We start from the raw sequence: 27,635 nt of genomic DNA on the forward strand, positions 1-27,635 counted from the left end.
AGGGTTCCCAACCCTCCAGGATTGTCCTGGAGTCTCCAGGTGTGACAGGTTGAATTACAGAAACCCCCTTGGGACTGCCACCTGATGTGCCAAGACTACTTCTGCTCCTGCTTTCCTGCCCTGTGAGCTTAGGACTTTGTGCCCTGCCTCGTTTGAGCCAGACCAGCTAGCCTGCTGCAAACCTAGACCCTGGTCTGAACCACGTCCCCTAACAGCTGTAGGCTTAACTGACAGCAGCTTACAGAAGTGTTCCTGTCTTTAACACTCAGATGCCCAACTCCCAATGGGGTCCAAACCCTAAATAAATCCATTTTACCCTGTATAAAGCTTATACAGGGTAAACTCATAAATTGTTCACCCCCTATAACACTGATAGAGAGGTATGCACAGCTGTTTGCCCTCTCCCCCGCCCCCAGGTATTAATTCATACTCTGGGTTAATTAATAAGTAAAAAGTGATTTTATTAAATAAAGAAAGTAGGATTTAAGTGTTTCCAAGTAGTAACAGACAGAACAAAGCGAATTACCAAGTAAAATAAAATAAAACACACAAGTCTAAGTCTAGTACAGTAATAAAACTGAAAACAGATAAAATCCTCATCCAGTAGGCTTCCTTTTACAGACAAGTCTCCTTCTAGTCTGAGTCCAGCAATCACTCACACCCCCTGTAGTTACTGTACTCTGTTCCATTTTCTTTCAGGTATCCTTGGGGGTGGAGAGGCTCTCTCTTTAACCAGCTGAAGACAAAATGGAGGGGTTTCCCAGGATTTTAAATAGACTCTCTCTTGTGAGTGGAGATCCCCTCCTCTCTCCTATGAAGAGTCCAGCTACAAAATGGAATTTTGGAGTCACCTAGGCAAGTCACATGTCCATGCATGACTGAGTTCCTTACCAGTCAAGCCACATTCCTGGGAAAGCTCAGATGTGGATTGGCATCTCCAAGTTCATTGTTGGCTTAAGGGCTTCTTGATTGGGCACTTACTGAGAATAGTCTTTTCTCAGAAAGCTGACCAACTGCTTCACTAAAACCTACTCAGAATCAAACAATTATGCAGCTAATATTCATAAGTTCGAATACAAAAATGATACATGTATACAAATAGGATTAATAGATTCAGTAGATCATAAGTTTTACAGAGATATGTTACATGGCATATGTAGCATAAAACACATTCTAGTTATGTCACATATACATTCATAAGTATATTTCCATAAAGCCTTATGGGGGGGGCACCGTCACACCAGGAATTAATCTTTAATTAAACTTTATGTCGTAATGAAATCTCCAAGAATACGTCCAACCTAAACTGGCAACGCTAGGAACTGCTGTGTCTGTTAGGTCTCTTCTGGCAAGGGCCTGAAAAATAAGCATGAGTGGGCCTATGGCTAGAAGCTAGTGAGAAGCCCTGGATTTATTGAATACCCCTGCAGTAAAGACAGATGAAGGGACTATTCAGAGATTCTAGTGGGAGGGCTGCAGAGAATTCTTGCAGCAGAGGGACTATGGTTAATCCTGATACTAGTGAACAAGAAATACTCACAGACCTGGATGAGGGCTATGGGAGCTGGAGGACAAGGTGTGAATTGGAGAGAGTTTCTAGTGCAAGGATGGGAATTTAATTTGTATATTAATAAACCACACCCTAGAACCACGCCCTGTTGTTTCAGAATGCTGTTTGTGTGGTGTCTGACACCGCAACACATGGGAGGGATTTGAGACATGGCCGAGTACCTGACAAGGGAAGGGTAAAATGACCCTGTAACAATTGGCATAGGTCTATCCAGGTCAACAGCTCTGTGCCCACTTACACCAGCTAAAGGTGTAGCCCAATAACTCAAAAGCACCTGGGTCAGTTTTCCTCAAACTTCTCCAATCAATTCTGAACTGAACCTAAGCATGGGAATCATTGGTCCAAAAGGAGGAGGGAGTTTGGATAAGGTTACAAGGGCCATAAATACAATTTAGAAGGGAAAAGATCATGGCTTCATAACAAGGATTTCAAAGGCGTTTCCATGGCTAGCCATTATCATCTGTCTCCCTCTTCTGGTACAGCTCAGAAATTGTACCTATTTTGGTTTATGTCAGGGGTAATCCATTATTTTTTTGTCAAGGTTCAAATTTCTTGGTCAAGGTATAGTCAAGGTCCAGACTCCAGATAAAATAATTTTAAAAAATAAAAATAATAATGATGATAATAATAATAATAAGTAAATAAAAAGATCTTGTGGGCCGTTCAAAAGCATCTGGCAGTCCAGATTTGGCCCATGGTCTGCCTATTGGCTACCCCTGGTTTAGATCACTCAATTTGACAATTTTTTTTCAGGTTTTGTGAATCAGGTTCAAAGCTGGTTTCAGGAAATCCAGCAAGAAGGCAGGGTTTGATTTGGACATCCTCTGCATTGTCTTAGCTTCATCAGAAGACTGTCCTCTTTCCACCACAGGAATCATGGCATCATAGGATAGTAGGACTGGAAAGGACCTTGAGAGGTCATCTAGTCTAGTCCCCTGCACTCATGGCAGGACTATGTAATAACTAGATCATCCCTGAGGAGGTGTTTGTATAACCTGTTTTTAAAAACCTGCAATGATAGAGATTCCACGACCTCCCTATGCAATTTATTCCAGTGCTGACAGTTAGGAAGCTTTTCCTAATGTGCAATCTAAACTTCCCTTGCTGCAATTTAAGTCCATAGCTTCTTGTCCTATCCTCAGAGGTTAACAAGAATAATTTTTCTCCCTCCTCCTTGTAACAATCTTTTCTATACTGGAAAACTGTTATCAGGTCCCACCTCAGTCTTCTCTTCTCCAGACTAAACAAACCCAATTTTTTCAATCTTACCTCAGATGACATGATTCTTAGACCTTTAATCATTTTTGTTGCTCTTCTCTGGACTTTCTTCAATTTGTCCACATCTTTCCTGAAATGTGGCACCCAGAACTGGACACTATATTCCAGCTGAGGCCTTATCAGTGAGGAGCAGAGCAGAAGAATTACTTTTCATGCCTTACTTACAACACTCCTGCTAATACATCCCAGAATGATTGCTTTTTTTGCAACAGTGTTACACTGTTGACTCATATTTAGTTTGTTGACTCATATCCACTATGACCCCAAGATCCTTTTCCACACTACTCCTTCCTTGGCAGTCATTTCCCATTTTGTATGTGTGCAACTGGTTGTTCCTTCCTAAGTGGAGTACTTGGTGTTTGTCCTTAAAGAATTATATCCTATTTACTTCAGACCTTTTCTCCAGTTTGTCCAGATCATTTTGAATTTAATTCTATCCTCCAAAGCACTTGCAATCCCTCCCAGCTTGGTGTCATCCACAAACTTTATAAGTGTATTCTCTATGCCATTAATTAAATCATTGATGAAGATATTCAACAGAACTGGACCCTGGATCGATCCCTGTGGGACCCCACTCAATATGCCCTTCCAGCTTCACTGTGAATCACTGATAACTACTCTCTGGGAACAATTTTCCAACCAGTTATACACCACCTTACAGTAGCTCCATCTAGGTTGTATTTCTCTAGTTTGTTTATGAGAAGGTCATGTAAGACCAGTGGCGTATTAACTCCTAGGCCGACAAGGCCTAGGCCTAGGGCAGCAAATTTGCAGGGATGGCAAATTTATAATAGCAGCCAGAGGCTGCTTCCCCCGGTGCCCTCTGCCCCAGCCCCATCCCAACTCCACCCCTTCCTCACCCCCATTCCCCGCCGCCTCCCTGCCCCTATTGGTCCCCTTCCCCAAATCTCTGCCCCGGCCCCGCCTCCTCTCCTGAGCGCGCCGTTTTCCCCCTCTTCCCCCTACCTTCGCGAAGCTGTTTTGCATACAAGCACTGGCAGGGAGCGGGGAGAAGCAGGACGCAGCGGCATGCTCAGGGGCAGAGGCGGAGTGGAAGTGAGCTGGGGCTGGGGTGGGGGGCGGCAAAATCATTAATCTGCGACTGTGTGAGACAGTATCAAAAAGCCTTACTAAAGTCAAGATATACCACATCTACTGCCGTCCCCCCAGCCATAAGGTTTGTTACCCTATCAGAGAAAACTATTAAGTTGGTTCAATATGATTTGTTCTTGACAAATCCATGCTGACTGTTACTTATCACCTTCTAAGTGTTTGCACATTGATTGCTTGATTATTTTCTCCATTATCTTTCTGGGTTCTGAAGTTAAGATGACTGGTCTGTAATACCCTGGGGGTGTCCTTAATCCCCCTTTGATAGATTGGAACTATATTTGCCCTCTTCCAGTTCTCTGAAATCTCTCCCATTTTCCATGCGCTTTCACAGATAATTGCTAATGGCTCAGATATCTCCATTCAGTGAGTCAGAGGAACTTAAGAACATAATAATGGCCATACTGGGTCAGACCAAAGGTCCATCTAGCCCAGTATCCTGTCTTCCAACAGTGGCCAATGCCTGGTGCCCCAGAGGGAATGAACAGAACAGGTAATCATCAAGTGATCCATCTCCTGTCAGCCATTTCCAGCTTCTTGTAAACAGAGGCTAGGGACACCATCCTTGCCCATCCTGGCTAATAGCTATTAATGGACCTATCCTCCATGAGATTATCTAGTTTTTTTTTTAACCCTCTTATAGTCTTGGCCTTCACAACATCCTCTGGCAAGGAGTTCCATAGGTTGACTGTGCGTTGTGTGAAAAGAAACTTTCAGACTACTCATAGCTGTACCCAGGAAAGTTCTAGTTTCTCCAGGGACCTGTTTCTAGAGGCACAGAAACTAAGAAGCAGTTCCTGGAGGAAGTCCTGGAGTGTGAAGTCCTCTGTTACCTGCAGGACAACTACAGCAAGGCAAGTGGCAGGGAAAGCTTTTTTATCACCATTCTGGCCTCTAGGGATGAGAACGGTGCACAGTCCCTGAGTTCCCCATTGAGGCTACCAACCAGGGAGCCAACTGGCAAGTGTTATTTTTGTTTGTGTGATGTAGATATTTGTCATCTAAAATCTGAGCTGAGACTCCTCAACTCCTTTTATACAGGACACCAAACAGCCATCTGTGACTTTAGATGTGCATTGCATCTAAGTGAGTCATATCTAAGCCAGTGATCTCAAAGTGAAAGGTGTTATTTTCATAGTGTCAGCCTTCTGAGCCAGTCTCCTCATCTGTTTGAGTTCTACAATTGGCTAGTAAACTACCAGCCTTGTAACTGATAAAATGCTATAAAATCCTCATAACATGTCAATCTTTGGCCTGATGGCCTACAGGTCAGCTGCCACAATCAATACTCTAGACAGATTCTCTGCCCCGTTCTACTTCCTTTGTACTGTCTGAATGGAGAGCCCAGCTGGATCAGAGGTAGTGTCATTGGCTCTATATTTCTCTCCCCTCAACCCTTGGCACAGGGGCCATTTCAGGGGCAGGGGACTGTTCTGTGGGTACTGGGGCAGTCCACAATTAGCATATAGTCCATAGAAGACTGTTGCCAGCTGGTGCATGTGAGTGCAACAGTCCCTAAGTTGCTCTAACTAGTCTACGGAAGAGAATGAGGGCCCAGATCTGTTTGTTGCTGCTTTTCTTTTTCTCTTCTTCTGTGCTGCTTGGAATGGCTGAGTATCAGCCTTTGCTGTGTGCTCCCCTAGGCTTAGGCAAAGCTAGTTGAGTCCTTATCCTGCTCTCTGCAGCTCCAACGAAGAAAATAAAGCAAAGCAGGGAAGAAGTGAACCAGCCAGAGCTGTTTCTTTCCACCACCCGGGATGCAGTGGGAGGCCAGCAGGGGAGCAGCTGAGCAGCCAGGAAGGGACAGCAGCTGCTCCGAGCACTCCTCCCTGCACTTGGAGCTGCAAGAGAAGTGGCTGAAGGCGACTGGGGAGATGGTGCCCCCATCTCCTCTTTGTAGTGGTGGGTCTGATTCAAGCACCTCATTTTTAAAACTGTAGGGTGTCGCTCAGGCAGCATGTTTTCCATTCATAATTAAATACACATTTTCTCCCTAGCACAGTCACCATCCAGGAACACAGGTTTGGACACGACTGGGGCAGGAGCAACAGAGCAGCTCACAGCTGGGTGGGATCCATGCCTGTGTGTAATGTATAAAACACCCACGCTATACTAGAGATGGCTGCACAGACTCTGCCAACATAGCCAACAAATTGTATTGTGTGTAGGTGTTGGCTCCTTGGTCCACTTTATGAAAGAGTTTCTGAGATGACACACTGACAACCCACGGTGCAGATGCTGCTTAATCAACAAAATATTTAATATATTTCATACCCATGGGTTAGCTCATGTACATTGTGACCTTCACCAAGAAGAATCACAAAAGCTGTTACAAACTTAAACTGATGTGCAAATTATACATAAGGGAACATGTTGCCCATCACAGAAAAGAGGCCACTCTGGGTATGTCTGCACAGCAACTAGACACCAGTGGCTGGCCCGAGCCAGCCGACTAGAGCTTGCGGGGCTGTTTCACTGAGTTTGAACCCTCTGAGGTGTAACGTGGCAGCTGTTTAGCAGCAAAGAGTAAGAGCTTGCTTAGACTTAAAATGCTACGGTGGCACAGTCGTGCTGCTGTAGCATTTCAGTGTAGACATGACCTCTGCTGATGGGAGGGGTTCTCCCATTGGTGCAGGTAAACCACCTCCCGAACAGGCAGTAGCTAGGTCTATGGAAGAACTCTGACATTAATCTAGCGTTGTCTATATGGGGATTTAGGTCATTTTAACAACACTGCTCACGGATGTGGATTTTTCAAACCTCTGAGCAACATAGGTAAACCAACCTAATTTTCTTGTGCGTGCTGGAGCCGTCAAATTGACAAGAAAGCTGGGCAGCCACTGAAAGGTGGGTGTAGGGCTCCAGCTCCAGCCCAGCTGCTCGTGGGCTCCCCCCTTCCAGCTTGGCTGCATCCACCCTGCTGCCCGCGCCCAGCCGTCCTGTTGCCCAGATTCCCTGCTCCCAGCCGGACTGCTGCCTGGGCTCCCAGCTCCCCGTGGGGAACCTGGATGCATGGAGGCTCCCCACTGTCCGTGAGGAGCCCGGCTGCTGCCTGGAGGCTCCCGGCTCCCTGCTGGGAGCTTGGCTGCACTGAGTGCCTCCGCCATTTTGGGGTCTTAAAGCCTAAGCTCCCGCCCGAGCCCAAATGTGTACACTGTAATTTTAAAGCCTCACAGCCAGGGCCGGCTCTACAGGTTTTGCTGCCCCAAGCAGTGAAACAAACTGCCGCCGCGGACGGCAAAAGGAAGAAGCTGCCGCCAATTTGCCGCCGTGGCCGACAAAGGGGAGAAGCTGTGGCCGAACTGCTGCCGCGGCCGCAGGAATTGCCGCCCCTTTCTAGTCACTGATATAAGAGGTGATCGCTAGAGTGGGGATAGCCTGTGAAGGGCCATAAATGTGAAGACAAGGAGCTTGTGTTTGTTGTGTGGTGAATAAAAAGCGGTCAGTGGAGGGGGACAAAGAGATGGGTGATGTGGTGAAAGCGACAAGCCAGGAAAAATGAACTGCGCAGCAGCAGTTTGAATGGCTATAAGTGGAACCAGGTGGAAACTGCCAAGGCCAGAGAGGAGGAGGTTGCAGCAGAGAGAAGTGGGATGATGAGGGCCTGGATGAGCCACGTAGCTGTGTGAATGGAGAGGAAAGGCCACATGCTAGAGATGTTATACACCAAGAAGCAGGCAAGATTTGGGCACAGTGTCCAGGTGACAGGCCTGAGTGACAGGCAGGATGATGGCGTTGTCCAAGAGAAAGAAACAAAAGCTTGGGGGGAAAGAATAAGAGCTCTGCTTTGGCCTTGTTGAGGTGAAGGCTGTGTTTGTATACCTACGTCAGCCAGAGGTGTGAAGAGGATTGATCCCTGACTGACACAGCTGTGCTAGCAGAAGCCCCTAGTGTTAATGCAGTTATAACTGCAAAACTGCTATTTCACAAGTATAGCTTGTTTCACTTGTGGGGGTGTTTTTACTATACCAGTACAGAGTGGAGCTTTGCCGGTATAGCTGCATCCACACTAGAAGGCCCTTGCTGGTAAAGTAGACCAGTATTCTTATACTGGTAAAGCACTCCTAGCCCTGATCTACACAGAGTTAGGTCGACGCAAGACAGCTTACATCAACCCAACTCTGTAAGCATCTACACTAAAATGTTGCTCCCGCCCATGTAACTCACCTGCTCCACCACCCCAAGAGGCATAGAACTTAGGTTGATGAAGTTAGGTTGACACAGTGTCACTTACACCGACTGCGTCACTTACATCGATTGTTGCTGGTGTTCAGAAGCCATCCCACAATGCCCTACACTGACAGTTCAATTGGTGCCGGTGTTCCTGGTGAGGACGCCCAGCACTGACACAGGCACAACAGTGTGGACATGCAAAAGCGATTTATTTACTGCAGTGGCGGTACGTCGATGTAACTTAGGCCATGTCTACACTAGAGACCTTACAGTGGCACAGCGGTACTGATGCAGCTGCACTGCTGTAAGATTTCTTGTGCAGCCACTCTATGCTCTATGCTGACGGGAGAGAGCTCTCCCATCAACATAATTAGACCACCTGCAATGAGAGGGGGTAGCTATGTCGGTGGGAGAGCATCTCCTGCTGACATAGCACTATCCACACTGGCGATTCTGTCAGTGTAACTTACGTCGTTCAGAGGGGTGGTTTTTTTCACACCCTGAACGACATAAGTTATACCAACAAAAGTGCTAGTGTAGACATAGCTTTAGGTTGACATAAGTTTGTAGGGTAGGCATACCCCTAGCGTAGACATGGCCTAAGTTGACAGCTGGACATTCATGAGGAGATTTCAGAGAGACAGATCAAAATTTTAGTTGTGACAGAAGGAGAGAAGCCAGAGACTTGTTGTCTATGTCTCTCTCTTTCCTTCTCTAGCTCCTGTGCACTTGTACAGCCAGCGGTTTTGTTTGTTTGTTTGTTTTCTTTCTTTCTTTTTAAATTATGGTTGTATTTACATAGAGGTTCGAGTCAAGTGTGTACAACCAGTGACGGGAGGGAAGGGCCAAGTGTTAGTAGTTAAACATGAGTCACTGGGGAAAACAAGTTTACTATAGATCCCTATACAGAAACTGCATGCTAGTGACCCTGTGAAATGTCCAAAACTTAGGCAGACTCTTAGCCCTCATTTACACACAGATTTTGTACCAGTTTCACTATTTCTATTAGGGATGTGAATTTTTACTGACACAGTTATACCAATACAATCCCTAATATGGATGCAGTAATGCCAGTAACCTGGTCTACACTAGGAAATTAGATCAGTATAACTACATAGCTCAGGGGTGTGAAAAATCCACCCCCGAGTGATGTGGTTAAACCAACCTAACCCCCAGTGTAGACAGAGCTAGGTTGATGGGAGAATTCTTCTGTTGACCTAGCTACCAACTCTCTGGGAGGTGGATTACCTACGCAGATGGCAGAACCCTTTCTCTTGCTGTAGGTAGTGTATTCACTGAAGTGTTACAGCCGTGGTGTGTTTTAAGTGTAGACAAGCCCTTATACTGGTAAGCTTATACCCCTGCCCATACAGAAATAAGCCATACACATATAAGCACCTTTGTTTTGATGTTTAACTGCAGCCACTCTGGGGATTGTACCATTTAAACTATACTGGTATACTTCAAGAGATACAATTTTTGTGTGTGCTAACGTTTACCAAATGTAGATCATGTTTACACTACGAGCACTTTACCAGTGTAGGAGTACCGGTATACTAGACTTGCAAAGCACTCCTAACCTATGTGTAGACAGCAATTATGAGGTATGACTGTAGCTCCCATAGACAGTCTCGAGCTAACTTTAGCTAGCTTGGGTACCAGTAGCAGTGAAGCCATGGAAGCATGGCTTCAGCATGGGCTAGCCAGCCAAGTAATTACCCGGGGTTCTGGGTGGGCTTGTACAGCCCATGCTTTGTGCTGCCACTTCACTGCTCCAGTACCTAAACTAGCTAGGTTAAAGCTAACTTGGGTATGCCTGATACTGCAATCACACCCTATGACTGCAGTGTAGACGTACCCCTAGTGTATGGGACAGAGCTAAACTGGCAAAGCTGCACTCTGTATGGTACATTAAAACCACCCCCCAGGTGTGAAAGAAGCTGAACTGGTAATCTATACTAGGGACTTGTGCAGGCTTAGCTGTGGTCAGTCAGGGATCATCCATGCCCTTAATCGACATAGCTATACCTGCAGAAGTCTGTAGTGTAGATGTAGCTGTAGAATCAGCTGTAGAGGTGGGAAGTAGGAGACACAAAGCAAACCCAGAGAGGAATGTCTCTGGTATCAATGTGACAGAAAAGATGATGTGTTTTCTGCTCTGAAATATATAAGGCAAAGGGGAAAAGATATTTTTGGTAATTATTAAAAAGGATAAAATGCCTTTCACTAAAGAGAGAGAAAGAAAAGCTATGGTGCCAACTCTTGTGACTTTATGACAAGTCTTCAAAGGATTGGCGTTTATCTTAAAGCCCCAGCTCCTGGAGGCATGTGATGAAGTGAAAATCCCAGCTTTCCTCCCCAACCTTTTTTTTTTTTTTAAAGTAAGTTTCTAGCCCTCAGGATTGCAGTGGAAAGCCTGAAAACCTGAAGCCAGTGCACTCTAAGACAAATCAAAACAATCCCAATTATGTAGCTAGGTATGTAAGTACAACCTCCTGATTTTTAAACCAGTTTCATAATCTTGGGGGCCTGACCCAGGAGGTTTGAATGCTTGGGATTGGCAGTACTGGAAAGAGAGAGCAGCAGGCTGCCTCTGTATAGCAATTCCCCCGCCGCCCCCCTCCAGAAATCTTCATGCTAACGGCGCCCAGACCCACGGCCCAGCAGCCCCTTGTACTAGGGACCACACTCCACAGGCAGCCGGGTGACTGCGCGTTCTGGGGGCAGGGATTCCTGCCCTTCAAGGCACAGCGTGGCACGGCAGGAAAAGACCCGCGCACTGAACCGGGCCGAGCTGGCTGAGCCCTGATCAGCGCCGAAAGCCGCTGGGGGAGGGAAGGGTTAAAGCGGGCTCGCAGTCGACGCGCAGCTGCCCGAAGCCATTGGGTTGGCTGGCTCGGCTCCAGCCTGGGCTGGGACGGGGAAGGGTTAAAGGGGTGAGGAGGCGTCTCCGACCTGCCCCAGGGGTTGGCGGTTGCAGCTGACTCCTCCTGGTCCGAGGAACTGAAAGCAGCGGGGGCAAGCCAGTAGCCACATCGACTGCGTCTCGGCGAGGGGAAGGAGCCTCTTACGCGTCGCTCGTCCCAGCTGCAGGTGAGAGCGCGGCGCCCTTCCCCGCCCCCCAGCAGGCGCCGCTCGCTCAGTCGCTCGCGGGCCCGGGCAGAGCCGGGAAAGGGGCCGCGCTTTGGAAACTTCCCGGGAAAGTGACCGAGAGAGTCCAGGGCGGGCGAGATGGGGAGAGGGGTCTGCAGCTGTGTAGGGGTGAGGGTACCTGCCCCCGGGGCACGGAGCTCTTCCCGGGGTTTCTCAACGCTCCCCAGCAGCTCCGGCTCCTTAAGGGCCGTGAAGTGGGGTGTCCGGGCCCCGTAGCCGAATGTAAATGGGGCAGGAGCGCCGGGTCTCCCCGCTGCCTTCAGCGACCTCTCCGTGGGCGGGGGGGGGGTGGGGGTTGCTGATGCTCCAGGAGACCCCAGATTTCCCGGGGGTGGGGGTCTCTGCCCCTAAGCAGAGTTTACCCCCCTCCTGTGGAGGGGTTGGAGAGCGGTGGGCTGTGCCCTCCTCCTCCTCCCCGCCCCCCCCGCCCCCCCCCCGCCAAGTGGAGGCGTTGAGACCCGTGGCGAGTAGCAGGGCTGGTTTGTTTTCTCTTGATCTGGGGCCAAACGCGACGGGCATGTTGTGGAAGGAGCTGCTGGTGTTGTAAATCAGCTCGGTAGGATGTCTTCCCTTCTTCCCCCCCCCCCCCCCCCCAGCTTGGGAGATTCCCTAGCACAATCCCCGCGTGTGTGTGTGTGTCACTGGAGCTGCAGTTGCGCCCGCCTCCCGGAGCGAGGGGGACTTTCCCAGTGGGCGAGATTGGACCGAAGCGTATCGAGGCTTTCACAAGCTGAGTGGTGGGAAACTCCGTATGAACTTTCCAGAGAAAGCGGAGGATCAGAAAACCCCGTGGACAGCGCGCCCGTCTGAGAAGGCGGGGGCCCTGTGCCTGGGGACTGTGGCGAACTTCTCTGGCACCCCTTGCACAGAGGGCAGCCCCTCCGGCGAGAATCCAGCCCGTGGGCCGTTTACTTCGCAGGGCCCGAGAGCGAACTAGGGGCTGCCAGTGGGAACGAGCGATCCCAGCCTGGAGGGGCTTGAGCTGTCCGAGGCGGCAACTAGCCAGCAGCGATTATGGCTCTTTCTTCAGCTGCCTGGTTTGGAGGAAAACGTTAAAAGATCTGCGTTTAATGGAGTTTGTCTTTCGGTGCAAGCGGGTACCATTGCAATGCTAGATCTATATATAAATAACCTCTCGCTAACGTTTTCTAAATGGAGCTAATTTGACCTGCCACAGAGGACTTTTTTTTTTTTTTTGAAACAGAAAGAAAATTTATTGGTAACGCTTACAGAATTACCAAAGAAAACAAAACAACTATGCAACAAAACAATGCAAACAGAAGGTATAACACAGCAGCTTTCAGGAGGGAGAAGTGTTCAGGCTAGCCTGGGCCCAGAGCGGGGGGGCTTCCTTGACACTCGTGGTCTTCCACCCTCCTGAGTTACCTGGTGGCCTAGAGCGGGGGGGCTTCCTTGGCACTCGTGGTCTTCCACCCCCTCGAGTTACCTAGTGCCGCGCCCAGTGTCACTGATCCTCCCTCTCCTGAGAGTGCCCGGTAAGATGGGCACAGCTGCGGGGTGGGCGGTTTAGGGGTGGGGGGGTAGACACCCATGTATTACAGGACCCCCTCCTAGATGACAGGAATGATGGTATCCACAGCGGCAACGGCTGGGGCTGGCGTCTCTCGCCCTTCCCCTGAATCAAAGGGTCAGACGGAGGGAACCGGACGGGGTCACCGAGCAGAGAACCCCAGACAGCGCCCACCGCTCCTCGCCACAGAGGACTCTTCCTTAAGAAGGTTATTTACTTCAGAACACTTCTGTCTGACCCTTGACCAAACAGCTGCGTCTGCTGGGAGCTGCCTTTACTTTGCCATGCTGGCTTCATTAAAAGCTGCTGTTCCTGGTGTGGGTTTAAACTCAAGGTAGTGATGGCACTGTAATGGGAAAGGACTGCCCTGAAACCTGAATGAAGCTGTAGCTGCTCCAGGGGGGTTTCTCCTGCTGGAATGCAGCAGCTGCTGCCAAGTTACTAGGCCTTAGCTGTGGTGGAGGCAGGTGCTCTGATCTCATTCAGCCATGCCAGCTTACTCCAGAAGCTAAGGTTGGAAAAGTCCCATTTTACTACCAGTGCAGGATTGTTCCCAATAGTTCACAGTGCCTTGTGCAATCTGGTATAAGGATATCACCTGAGGCTCCTCCCATCAGCCTGTCACCTGTGATTGTTATCCAGCCTAATAAATCTTGCTTCCTGTGGTACAGAGCCGTCTAATCTCTCTCCCTTCTTGATGTTTGCCTCTCTACTAACACAGGTGATTATCATGGTGTTTCTTCCACCAGCCAGTCTTGTTAATTGTTTCTTACCAAGCTAGCTCACTTGTTCCCCATATGTCATTCCCTCCACAGCTTCCTCATTGCTCTTAGGCCTGATCTTTTCTAAACTCCAACTTGTGTCCATATCTTGTAATGTGGTGCCCAGAACTGAATACTGTATGCCAGATGTAGTCTTGCTAGAGCTGTATAAAGTGGCATTGTTGCCTTGCTGTTCAGTGATGCTACTGTATTCTGCTGCCTCGCAGAATACCCTACAACACTGTGTGACCTCAGAGTTGCAGACACCTCAGGAATGGAGGTGGTTCGTAATGCTGAAAAGTTTGTAACTCTGAACAAAACATTATGGTGGTTCTTTCAAAAGTTTACAACTGAACATTGACTTAATACAGCTTTGAAACTACTAGGCAGAAGAAAAATGCTGCTTCCCTTTATTTTATTTTTTTTAGTAGTTCACATTTAATACAGTACTGTACTATATTTGCATTTTTTGTCTCTGCTGCTGCCTGATTGTGTACGTCCAGTTCCAAATGAGTTGTGTGGTTGACTGGGAAGTTTGGAACTCTAGTGTTTGGAACTCTGAGGTTCTACTGTATATAACCACAGTGGCTTCAGTCTAAAGTGCAATGGAAACCTTGACCTAGTGGTCCATCTAAGCTTTTTCAACTGTAATTTTCAGTGTTGGTGCTAAAAGAAAAGGAGTACTTGTGGCACCTTAGAGACTAACCAATTTATTTGGTGCTGAATGCTTCAGAGGAAGGTAACTGTAGGATACCAAGTAGTCTGGGACCCTTCGATTTTAGAGATGACATCTGTGTCCTATCACAGTGGTTAAAATCTGCTGGGATGCTCCGCAACTGTCCAGGACCAGTGGCAGGACATTCTTTGAGGAAGTCTGCTTTTTGAACTTTCTCCTTATGATGACCCACCGCTTGCCCTAGTGTTAAACTATACCTTTTTAGACTGCAAGGATCACCTGTTCTTTCAGGCTTTTAGTTATCGCTAAGGCAGGGGATGCGTATGCTACTTTTTTTGGCATAACTTATCTGTTTAACTATCCAGATACCTTGCAGTGGAAATCATGCAGGAACTTAAATAGTTGGTAGGTTTTTTTCTGACCCTATTTGGTGATCAGCATATGGCTTAAGAAGCTGTACGTTATCCTGCCTAGTATTGCTGCACATGCTGCCTTTGTTCAAGTGAATGTCTGATCCTTCTTTTTGTCTGGAACTGTGATGAGCTTTTTTTAAAATTGCCTTAGTGTCCTGCAGCTGAGAGCTTCACAGGCCACTTTTTTTTTTCCCCCTTGGCTCAGTATAGTTATTCCTAACCCTTTTAAAATATATTTGCCTTGCCTTGGAGTCTTCCGGGGCATAAGTGTGCCACAATTATACACTAATGGTACTTGGATGGCTTTGTTGCCTTGATAATGGGGCTCTAATGCTGTTCAATGTCCTAACAGGATCTGCAGAGACTTGTACTGAATATGACAAATTCCAGAAATGGTCAAGCCTGTTGCATCTAAAAAGGATGTTGCTAATGGTAATGGCTGAGAGCATCCATTGTAGTTCAATATATAGATGTTGGCTGTGAATGATCCACTTTGCCCTAGGAGTTGTGATGAGTCTGTTACAGTCTGAGAGAGGACTCATGGGAGTTGCATCTAAATCCCACTGCAAGGCCACTGGATTCTGCAGGACTTTGGGAACTCTGTGGCAACTTCACTTTAAACAAATGGTAGTTTGAAAAAAGAGCAGCCCCTGTATATTTTGTCCTTTGTTCCTATGGTTTTCAGAGACAACATGGGTGAGGTAATGTCTTTTATTGGACCAACTTCTGTTGGTGAACTAGAGGAGTTCTTGGATACACAAAATTCTTCTACAGGCTTTTGGAATATTGGAGACTTTACAAGATATATCTTTGAATCTTTCTTTTAACTCAGAGACAGAGCTTGGGATTTTGGCAGCTGGGGCTCTGTCCCTTGCCCACAACACTGGGGCACTAACACAGTAGTGACTTCGGTCCAAGAGTGCCCATTACAGAATCACCAGTGCTGCCACTTGCAATACCACGGGTTCTTTTGGACGTCTCTCTCATTCAAGTACTGAACAGGTCTGACCCTGTGTAGCTTCTGAGAACACAGCCTGATTGGCTGCACATGTGGATTCTGCACAAGTGCAAGTCTGGGACTGAAGGAAGGCTTCACAATCCTGGGATATGTGACAATTCCTCTCTACATAGGACTCGCACTTTGGGATACTACCATCTCCCCAGGCTGCCTCTGTCTGTGGGGGGTGGGAGGGGAATGCTGCTTTTCTTCAATCTCTGGTACTGGAGTCTGATGATACAGTGAAGTTGAATTAGTATGCAATACTCATGCTCACATGCCTACTCATGCTCACATGCCTTCTCAGAACTCTGAAAGTCAGAATCTTGTGGCTAGATTCCTACAGACTAGCGAGATTGATCTATTTTATAATGCCACAACTTCCATGGCAGAAATAGTATTGCAAAGAACTGTGGAGAGGGAGGCTAGTGTTTCAATGACAACTTTGCAATCCCAGTAATGTTGCACATATTGCTGTATATAAGTATCTGATGACAAACTGGCTGCAAAGGTGACAGATCCTTGGTGCTTTATAGGATGGCTGAACAAGCACTGTACATGCAGACGCTGATGGGACATGGACCTGTGGAAAAGGAAGCAAATTGGCTTGGTTGTGCTCTGGGACACTTCCAGGTGGCACTCTTGTGGGTGTCCCAAGCACAGGATACTAGATTTGGTTGGAACAACTCACTGGAATATCATTGCCATTCCTGCACAGGCACAAACTGATATAGGGGTCTGGTACCAAGTGTCTCACTTGGAGCAAGAGTTCCAGCCCTTCTGCAAAAACATGAGATTTGTGTTCCTGAGGTACCTTGATGCTTGTTCACATTGGGATGTGTAAGTCCCCCAAAGCACCGGTTAGTCACCCTGAAAGCCAAGATCAAGATTCAGGGACAGTCCCCATTTAATGGAAGTGGATGGCTTTTTCTCTTGCTTCCTCTTCTGTTATCAATAGCACATGTGTAATTTCCTCTATGGGAGAGAAGTCTTTTGGACTAGAAGAACAGTTTCACTTAACCCACCTGGTTTAGTCCAGACCGCAACTTGACTTTTTAGTTGATCTTATCTATTGTGCTGACCAGCAGCAGTTCCTGGGAAGAACACCCAGGGCTGTGTGTATGACAAGGTCGCTAAACACTTCCTGCTTCTGTGTGTGAGTGCACAGTGCTGTGAGTCTGAGTTATTAGTGTGAAACTGTGGTTGGGGCTAGGGAACCTGCTCCTCTCAGTATGGGGTGAAGGCAGCTGGGCGGATGCCTGAGGCATTCACTCAGTTTCATACCCATGCATGTGACAGACTGAGAGAGCTTCCTTCATAGGGCTAGCCCTACACAATTGCCTGGAGTCTCCTCCCTTGTGAAGACTTCACAGCTTTAATGATGCAGCTCATCTGGACTGTTCTTGTTCCAGTTAGCATGCCACTTTGTTTGGTCTCTCAGCACAGGCAGGTGCAACATAACCTGTTGCACCTGCCTGTGCTGAGATGCCCTACCAGGGCCTCTTCAAAGCTCAGTATCCAGGCGCTTGCATCTGCTCCTCTTCTCTGGGTGCCTCCTCCTTTCGTTCTAAGACTTCATACAGTGTGACTGAACTTCATGTGGAGTTCTTAGCTTGACACTAGCTTCTCCTCCTCCTCCTTGCTGTGAAGATGTCTGAATTGGGGACAGAGCTTGAGGCATGTGTCACAGAGGAGCTCTAAAGTTATATCAACGCTACAGCCTATGTCAGTAAAACTTATGTCGCTCAGGAGGGTGAATATTCCGTCTCCCGAGCGACATAGCTTACGCTGACATAAGCACTTGCGTGTGCACAGCGCTATGTTGGCGGGAGAGCTTCTGCCACTCATGGAGGTGGGATTTTTATGCTGATAGGAGAGCCCTCTCCTGTCGGCATAGAGCATCTTCACCAGACACGCTGCAGCGGCGTAGCTGTATCAGTACAACTGCACTGCTGCAAGCTGTGTAACTTAGAGACATGGCCTAAATTCTGGCCTGCTTCACAACAGTCTCAGGCTTGGCAGGCATTTTATATCCTGCTCCCTTCCTGTGCTTCTGTGGAGTCCATCAAAGTGTGAAGCTTTAAAAGAGGAGGATCTGTAAATAAATCTGAGATTAAAGTGGGGGGAAGGGGTATTCAAACTACTCCTGGAGCAGATTAGTCCCACAGAAGGCATTGTTGTTGGAATGGTCTGTAAATAAGTCTGTGGGACAGGGGGTGATAGGCTTGCTTCTAGGTCTTTGCATGGACCCTCAGCTTTCACTCGGCTAACACATTCTTCTCTTCCTTTTAAATATGTAAAGATCTAGTTTTTGGTAAGAAGCTTATGAGGTGTCTTACCATAGACCCTTGACCTATCTCTGCCTTTAAAGAGTTCTTCATTTGCATCTCATCAGGACCACAGGTTCACATCTAAATGGCATGTTACCCCTACACTGGCCTGCCCCAGAGCACAGTATGTTGGGATATGTAGTCTTTGTAAGACACATTGCCTTCATTAAAGATGTAAAGGTGGGGGATAAACCTGGCCCACTGGCTTCTCCTCTACCTAATTCACTGTGTTAAAGGATAAAAGTCCAGTTGACAAAACTAGAAGAAAGAGGGGATTCTGTGGACTCCTACCCCTTTCATTTAGGGCTATCAGGAGTGGGAACTCCTCCATCAGATGATAATTAAAAATGGATGTTTAGAGGGATAGTTATAGGAAATGTCTTCCCTTTGGAGACCTTTGTTTAATTATTTGGGTCCAACAAATCTAAACCTCCAGCTCTTCAGGTAACTTGTAAATATCTCCTGAATGATGAGATTAAGAAGAAGCCTAGAGTAGACGTTTTTAAAGGCAGGTCTCAGCATGGTAAGAAGTTAATGGTGGAGGCACCCAGGCACTTGTGTTAGGGCTGATGGTCAATATACCATGGAACAGGGGCTAGGTAGGGTAGCACTGGCAGAACTGATTAATACTCTGCATAGGATACTCAAGAGTAGGGAGGATTGTAAAGACAATGGCTGACTTAAAACTGGGCAGCATGATAAGTGTAATGCAAGGTACTGGGAAGAGTGATTTGAACACCCTGTGCACACTGACAGTTTCAGAATTCACTATAATCTCCCAGAAGAAAGATTGAGGGGTTACTGTGGGCAGTTTACAAAGATGATTGCTTACTGGGCAGTGGCAGTCAGAGTTAATAAAACATTAGGTTGTAAAGACGGATTTAGAACAACATAGGAAATGCTGTAAACCAAGGGCAGCCTCACCTTGTGTCCAAGTTCAGTCACATCTCAGATATGGCAGAAATAGAAAAGCCCTTAAGGAGGGTAGTTGAAACTAATTCAAGGCAAAAGAAGGGGAGGGAAGAGGCAAACAGTCTTCAGTGCCTTGTACCTTCCTAGGGAAAGAGGCGGCACGGACAATAACTGGATATTCCAATTTACAGAAGGACCTGTAGAATTCAGACAACCACACTAGAACTAAGCAAAAGAAAATACATTACATGATATTTGTATTGAACATGTGAAACTTGCTGCCCCATGTTCAGGCAAATAGCAAATCTGGTATCTATAAAGCCTAACAGCTGGAAAGTGCCAGTTCATTAGGGATTACAGAACTTGTAATAAAGCTTCCAAGGGCCATCCATGCTCATGTGTCAGAGCATAAAGAGGTGACCAGCTGGGGTCAGGAAGAAACATTTCCTAACTACTCTGCAATATAGCATTGCACAACTGTGTGTGCTAGAGGTTTATCCCTGTTTGTGAAGGCTGTGGCCACTGTTGGGGATGGAACAGATTACTGACTTGTTCCAATATGACAGTTTCTGTGATTGAGAACTGGAGAATACCATGTCTGGCTTTTGCATGCAAGGATATCAGGGCTGCTGGCTGTCCTGTAAAAGGAGGATCATTAGCTATTGAGATACAGGCTTCCCTATTCAGGGCTGAAGGAAGTCACCTATCCTTTGCACATGTGACTTCAGAGCAGCAGGTGAGCAGCTTGCCATCTCTTCTGCAGTTGGAATGTACTGTGTGAATTGGCAGCCTAGATGGCTGGCTTGTGAGCAAGCTAAAGGTGTTTTGGGATGGGGAGTAGGTAAATCTCCTGTGGGGAGCCACATACTTGAGCAGGAACTTCACTTAAGCTGTCTCAGCTGTTGACTGCATCCCCTCGCTTCCATACCTTAATTGCATATACAGACACCCTCTCTGTTACCCGTCATGGAGTGTGAGTGACTTGAACTGCACCATGTTCCTTTGTGCTAAATCCTTTGGAATGTCCATCTTGCATTCAGCGACGCAGTAGCTCTCATGCAGGCTAGAATGAGAGTACCGAGGGGCATTTTAGACCTTTGCAATGCAAGCTATCTTGTAGTGTTTCATGGGGATTCAGTCTATTAGTGAGCTTCTGCCAGGAGCTAGTTTCCATTTGGTCAAACGCTGTGAAGTGGCATAGAGATCTGAGGAAAAACTTCCATATGCTAGGGCAAATCAGAGACACAGCCTCTCAGCTGCAGGGGAGTTCTGCTAATCTGGGCTCAGAAATATGAGGATCTTGTAAGTGGCCATGTTTTTTTCTGTTCAGGTAGAAATAACCAAATGTACAGCCCTATGCTATATAGGGGGCAGGGTATAGAAATAACCCATTAAACATGGATGCCCAAACTTTGATAAGATCCACGTTGGCTGCTAACTTGCATTAGGGTTTAGATTTACACAGACATTCCTCAGCCATAATGCCTGCCTCATTCTTTGATGGATGACTAGAAACTTGCGTGTCTGAGATGTCAAAGGTGACTTAAAAGCTGAACTGCACGGTATATGTTTTGGCTCTACCCTCGTACTAAGCTTACACAGAAAGTGACTATAGGCTGGGTTTAGGATGCTGCTGGCTGGCTGGGCTTTGTGCTGTACTGCACGTGGAGAATCTCCTGGTTTAGCTGCTATTGGACTCTTGGGTAACTCCCGTCGGTGAGGTCACCCAGCACGCTAAACACAAGGTGTGTTAACCAGGAACCAAGAAGCTTTTTCGTCAGTGGCATTACTGTTATAAACTTGCCAGTTTTCAGGGAGAAATGTGGCCTCTAGTCTCTGTTCTCAGTTTCACTGTTGATATCTCAGGCTAGCTGGGCCAGGTCTTTAGCTGGAGTTGCATGTCAATTGCTGCAGTTATGAAACTACTTCCCTGCTTGTTTATAAATCAGATAGGTATGGAATTCTCTGGGTGTGAACCTGGTGATGGGCCCAGTCCCTAGCCTCACTTTTGTAATTGTGCAATAATTCTGTAAGGTTTATGTGCTCTGCCTTGCCCCGCAGCCAAGACCTTCTATCCTTAACCCTCGCAGAGCTGGCCATCCAGATATGAATGTTGGTGTGCAAGTTGTATTGGGCTGCAAGCTGGTTTGTGTGGAGTGTGTGTGTGGTTTTTTTTTTTGGGGAGGGCTAAGTGGGACCAGCTCATCCTTCCTTGTAGGATAGGATGTGTTCTTGTGATGAGACATATCACCCTCTTCTTCCATGTGCCCAATCCCTGAGTCAGGCTTCCCTTTGTCCTCTGCAACAAGGCAGCATGGTTTAGTGGACTGGGTGCTGTACTGGGACTAAGGACGCTACTGACCTGCAAGTTACTTCACCTTTTTGAGTCTCTGCTTTCCTCCCACCCTCTTAAATAGAAGAAACAGGCCTTTTAAGCTCTTCAGGGCAGAGACTGTCTCTTACTAGCACAATGGGAGCAGTGCTACAACAATACAAATGAAGTTCTTAAACTTCATGGCTCTAGCCTTCAAAACTCTGCTCTGCAGCTCTGATTCGTCTGTTCTCTCCCCCCCTTCACTCTCCAAACACTTTCCCATGCTGCTCACCTGGTGTAAAAGGCCCTCCCCATCAATCTTTCAAGCTGCCACCGTCTTCCTGCATTCAAGATCCTCCCTGAATACACTTTCTCTGAAAGGCCCATGAAAAACCCTTATGAACTCCCAAGTTTTTCCTCCTTCTGGGATGTGCGGTTGGTGTTCTGATCTGCCTCTTATACTCTAAGCTATTTGAGGCAGGAACTGGCTTCATTGAAGGTCCTGTGCAGCACAGAGCAAGTGCTAATCTTATAATGGCCCATATCTAGAAGGGGGTTAACTGCATATGAAACAAGGTAAAGTGTACAGCCTTTCTGGCCATTCCTTCTGTCTCTTACTGCTGCTAGTGAGAATGGGCCCTGGATGGGAGAGCTGAATGGGAATCTGCAGGAGGGGCATGAGGTGAATAATGGGAGTGGAACAATGGCTGTCTGGGGCCATGACACTTACAGAATGGGTAAGGGGGCTGGGGAGGTGGCTAGTAGTAAGATGCTGGGCCCCGTGGGTCAGACACAGCCCTCAATAGCAAGCCTCAGTCGCTTTTTGACATCACAAAGCAACTGCCACCCCATCCCCTCCTCTCATTAACAATCCTGACATAGCACTTGATGTGGTGCAGAATCAGATGTGGTGGCTGCCTGCTCATATGTAGAAGTGGCAAAAGTCAAATGGCTCCAGCTAGTCTCCTCCTTTACCCCGCACCCCCACCTCAGAGGTATGTGCTGGGGAAGGGCGATACTATAGGAACAGACTGGAATTAGGGTTGTCAACTCTGAAGCTATTTTGGGAGATTTTTTTTTTTTTTCCCCAACATGATGTGATGTCGTCCTTTTTTTTTTTTTTTTTTTTTTTTTTTTTTTAAGCATTTCCTGGAAGGTTAGCAACCCTAACCTGAATGAATGAGCTCTGAATGTATTAGAGTAAAATGGAGTAACTGAGCATCTTGGTTTGACTATTTGGAAGATCATCTTCCTGGTTCCTGAAGAGTGGGCCTGGATGTGACCACAGCCATTCTGGGTGGAAGGTGAAAGGGGTTGGCCTGTGTCCTAGCACATCTTGGTAGGCAAGGGGTGCTGGAATGGTTTTATAGGGTGCTGTGAGCCATTGAACCAAACTGTAAACCCTGTATACAATGGAAACCACTTTAAGTCAGGGGGTGTGGCAGCACCCCCTGGACCTGTAGTTCCAGCACCTATGTTAGGGATGAGGACTTTTTTCTTTACAGGCCCACACAGAAGGGTCTGCCTAGACTAGTGTTCTTGCTCCCGTTTTAACTAGCTAATTACAAAGTGCTCATATTAAAACACACCTAGAGGAAACACTTGTGGAGTGTCTAGGTTAGCATATGACAAGTTGTGTTAATTTGAATTAGCTGGCAGTCAATTAACTAGAGTTTCTGCTCCTATATTAACTCTAAACTAGATGTACAGTGGCATATTTTGCTTTCTGTCTAGGCTGGAATTTCATGGTAGCACATGTTGGCTAACCTGCCACTAACTCCGTCTAGAGCCTTGTCTTAGTAGGAAAAAAGGTGTAATCTAACATGTTAAATCCTAGTGTAGACAAGGCTGTTAATTGGTTGAGGTACTGCCTGTGGGGGAGCTAGGCTCTAACTTAACCCATCTTTAGGACATGTTAAAAGTAGTGTGCCTTGATGAGCATGTACTAGAAGGCAAGGTAGACAATAGTTGAACATAAACCCCTGGTCTAGACTACAATTTGAGGTGTTATCTAATGGAAGAGTGACTTGGTGTGACTTTAACTCACTCCCCCACCTTTTCCCTGATTCAAATAAAATATATTAATTTCAGTTTAGCTGATAGGCCCATACTGAGGGAGCCACAATGCATTTTAAGACTTGCTGCCTCTATGTGAGGATTTTTAAGAAAATGTTTTAACACCTTGTACCCTAATCTAGCCATTGTTGACAGCTCTTCCCCATTTCTAACTGACTGAGAGTGGGACCTGGTCCTTGAATATTTCTTGATTTGGTTAGCTAACTTTGTGCTGCTATCTGAAGACGTAAAGTGCTGCAGAATCCAGGTGTGTTGGTTCTATATTGCCTGCAGATGCTGGGCCCTTACTCTCAGTTGGGAGATGACATGGCACTCTCTTTAAATGAGAGAATTTAATGGGATCATGTAGTTCCTTAGGGAGACTTCCTACCATTGAGTGTCTATGAGCAGGCAGGAGGGGCTTCAACTCTCTAGGACCTCAAATTCTGGAAGTCTCAAATTCTGTTGAAGTGGGTGAGTCAACTCTGCCAAGCCCTGTTTCCAAGAACTCCTTGGAACACTTAATCAGATCCTTATTACACTCCTGACAGATCCCCATTTTTCAAAATGGGGATACCTGGAATGACCAGGTTCTTATGGCATCAAGTTCAGGATCTCATATCGAGGGGAAGTGACATGTCACTTGTCAAGTGAGGGTACCTTGGGAGGGTACCTTGACACCCTCCCCAGTGGTCTTGAAGATGGCATTGGTTCTGAAGTCTCATCATTCATGCATCCCAAACACCAGGTGTTCTACAATGGAACTAGCATATGGTCTTGGCTCTTCTGAAACTCTACTTTCAGAGTGAAGTAGATGGGAATATTGATTCTAATCTGGTAGCCTCCTTGTGGCAGTGGCTTATGTTGAATCCAGCAGTGAAAGGCAAAACGGAATTCCCTAATGCACTGAGCAATGCTATGTGTGGGTAAAGAGGAGAAGTAATTCCTTCCTGGCACATCTGGTAACTCTTGGGCCCTGAAGGGACCTTTGATTCCCTCAGCTTTTTATAGCATGTATAACTAGAATATCAGATGCACAATTATCATCCGATTGTTAAATTTAGTGGCGGCCTTAACTGTTCTGACTGAATAACTGGAATGGTGTTTTGTGCAATAATTGCTCTCTGCTTCCATTAAAGATGGAATAATTTCACTATAAGGCTTTTGCTTATAAAATCACCTACATGGTGTGAAACTTGGAGCTGGAACAGTTCCCTCACAATGCCAGGATGCTGGCTGAAACAAATGACAACCTAAGGAGAGCTCACACATTCCTGCATTTTAGTTGCTCCTTCTGTGCCTGGGAGCTCAATGCAGAGCTGTCTGGTGGGCCGTGTACATGCATACTACTAAGCAAATAGACAGATGTGCCAAAGATGCAGTTTCTTGCAGTGGTTCATCCTTCAGCTGAAGGTGGTGGTGATGTATCCTATAGAGCAGGGGTGGGCAAACTACGGCCTGGGGGCTGCATCCAGCCCTTCAGATGTTTTAATCCAGCCCTCAAGCTCCTGCTGGGCAGCAGGGTTAGGGGCTTGCTCTGTGCGGCTCCTGGAAGAAGCGGCATATCCCCACCTCCAGCTCTTATGCTTACCGGCAGCCAGGGGGCTCCGCACGCTGCCCCCACCCCAAGCGCCACTCCCTCAGCTCACATTGGCCAGAAAATGGGGCCAATGGGAGCTGTAGGCATGGCACCTGCAGATGGGGCAGTGCGCAGAGCCGCCTGGCCACACCTCCACATAGGAGCCAGAGCGGGAACATGCCACTGCTTCTGGGAGCTGCTTGAGGTAAGCGTCACCTGGAGCCTGCACCCCTCACCCCCTCCATGCCCCAGCCCTGATTGCCCTCCAAACCCCTCAGTCCCCCACTCCTGCACCCCAGAGCCCTCACCCCCAACCAGAGCCCCCAACCCCCAATTTCATGAGCATTTATGGCCCACCATACAATTTCCATACCCAGATGTGGCCCTCAGGCCAAAACATTTGCCCTCCCCTGCTGTAGAGGTCAGGGTAGGGACTAGGAGTTGAACTTCTGGGTTTTATTTCACAGTGCTGCTCCAATGTACTGAGAGAAGTCAGATCCTCCATTTGTGTGCCTACGTACTTTAGCCCCTTCGTAGCTTAATGTCTGAATGAAACATTCAACTTACTTTTGTACTTCACAGGGGACCCATGAAAGTATTTATCCTATTTTACAGATTCTATTTTTTCCTTTTTGAGGGGGTGGGAACTGATGCAAAGAGTGCTCAAGGTCAGTTTGTGATGGAGCTAAAAATAGACACACCACCCCCATCCCATCTCCTGAGTCCAAGTCTACTAACTTAACTACAGGACTATCCTGCCTTTGCTGACTCCTTTCTAAAATGAGGGTACTTGCCTAGGTGCTGAGGTGTAGTTAATATATGTAAAGCATTTGGAGATCCTTGGATGAAAGGTGCTGAACATAGCAGCCTTAAAGAGCCCAAAGGGCAGCCTTCCAGCCTGTGCTCCTGCTATCTCCTCTCAGGAGAGTGTTCTAAATTTGCACCACAGTGATCACTGAAGAACATAAGACACTTCAGTAACTGGAAAAAGCCGCCCAGCCTGCCTTGTTTTTGGTTCAGCTTAACCCATTTTCCAAACTGTCAAATGCATAAGTAGGACACTGAATGCATGTAAATCAGGAGACTCTAAAGTCTCCCTGAAACAGATCCAGCTTTTAAAACTTACTCTCTGCTGCAGCTGCCAAATTCCTGGAGAACTTATCCCATATGTCTGACAGGACTGCTTCACGCCAAGAGGAATGGTTCTCTTTATACCGATGCAGAGGTCGGTTGGAGTGATGGTCTGACTTTCTCAGGACAGTGTTTGATCAGAGAGAGGAGTGACGCTAACTGTAGGTGGCAGGGTTCAGTATAAGGCTTGGCAAGCCTGTAATTGACTAATATTCTCATGTCACTCCAGTTAAATCTGGTAGAATCATCTGCTTGTACCACATGCAGTCTCTGGGAGAGCAAAGCGCCTGCGTATGTCACTTAAATCTTGTCACTGGGGCTGTCCCAGGCCGGGTGCAACTGAAAGGCTTTCTGACCTTGCAGGGATGGTAGGAACTTCTCTTCCAGCTGGCTTTGTATAGCAAAGGGACTGGATTGTTTGGTGTTTGCCTTCTCTAATGAGACTTCTATTGCAACACTTCATTTAAACAAATGCTTTGGCTACAAATCAAGTAGTTTCACTGCAGCTTCTGTAACTCCCTTTGTAGTCTTTGCTGAATGGCTTGCTTCCTATAGCACTGCTCCTTGCTGTCACTAGACAAACACCTGCAGCAGTAGCTGTGAGGTTGATAAGGCCTGATGGGGAAGAGACTGCTTTTCCCCTCCAGTGGCAGAAGCTGTCTTGCACAGGGTCCTGGTATTTCAGGTAGCTTCCATAGCAAATGCCAACTGGCTCTTAAAATGCCCAATTTAAAACATGCTGTGGCTCTGTACATGAAATTGAGGCACCCAGGAACACTCAGCACATTGGGGTGGGGGGCTGGCTAGACTCTAATGTATCATGTGTAGGGGAACTGTCAACAGACTGTGCCACTCATAGTAATGGGACAGACCCTTTGGGGAGGGAAGGGGGAGAGGCTCCCAGTTCTTGAGCAGGAAGCAGGAGTGTCTCAGACATCCATTTTTAAAGTGATTAATATAAAGACAACTTCCCTTCTTTAGAAATGGCAGGTCCTTTAAGTAGGAAGGATCTACATATTTCTCTCAAACTTTACCTGTGACTTATTTGGTATCCTTACAATGCACGCTGCTGGCTGCATCAGGCACGATGCACTCCAAAAGTTCAGGATATTGGGTCATGCTACAGCATTTGTCTCAGTTTCTATGACTTGCTGTCCTTATGCTCGTATCCACTGCTGCCAGGCTTATCTGCTAGTGACAGGGTTGTGAAGTTTGCTTGGGTGCAATGAATCCTGTTGCACTTGATCTCATGGGACTGTTATGAGACCACAGCAGGAAACTAAACTTCATGGATGGAAGGAAGTAGTGATGACAGATGTAGACTGGATTTGGTGGTAGCCATCTGGTGGCTCATGGGTTTCAACATTGTTCCTTTAATATCAGGGTCCCATCATACTGGAGATTTGGGATCTCTGAAGTTTATCTAAAAGCTTCCACTAAACTATCTTGACATGAGGGCAGCGCCTCCCCACTGAAAGAGCTGTGCAGCCAATGCATTCCTTTCCCTCATCCTTGCTATTCTGCTTACACAAGAAAGGCCATTTTGCACTGCAGCCACGTGGCTTTCTAGGAGGCTCTTGCATATAGTATCTGGTAGGTAGTATGAGTTCTGCCTACTGAGCTTAGACTTTCTACTCTGCTCCAGGAAGTTG

The 27,635-nt window shown here is 47.1% G+C and overlaps 1 protein-coding gene across 3 annotated transcripts in view; it reads left to right on the forward strand.

Moving 5' to 3' along the window:
• Nucleotides 1-11,178: 11,178 nt before the first annotated feature.
• CD82 (CD82 molecule) overlaps nucleotides 11,179-27,635 on the forward strand; it is a 63,475-nt gene continuing 47,018 nt past the window's right edge. The window contains exon 1 of one of the 3 annotated variants that reach the window (XM_077818576.1): nucleotides 11,179-11,224. The gene's annotated coding sequence lies outside the window, so the exon portion shown is untranslated. Of the gene's footprint in view, nucleotides 11,225-12,912; nucleotides 13,024-27,635 lie in introns of those variants that run through there. The other 2 variants (XM_077818577.1, XM_077818578.1) reach the window with 2 other exon arrangements.

Source organism: Eretmochelys imbricata, chromosome 6, assembly GCF_965152235.1.
Source record: "Eretmochelys imbricata isolate rEreImb1 chromosome 6, rEreImb1.hap1, whole genome shotgun sequence".
In the NCBI taxonomy this organism is placed as follows: Eukaryota; Metazoa; Chordata; order Testudines; family Cheloniidae; genus Eretmochelys; species Eretmochelys imbricata.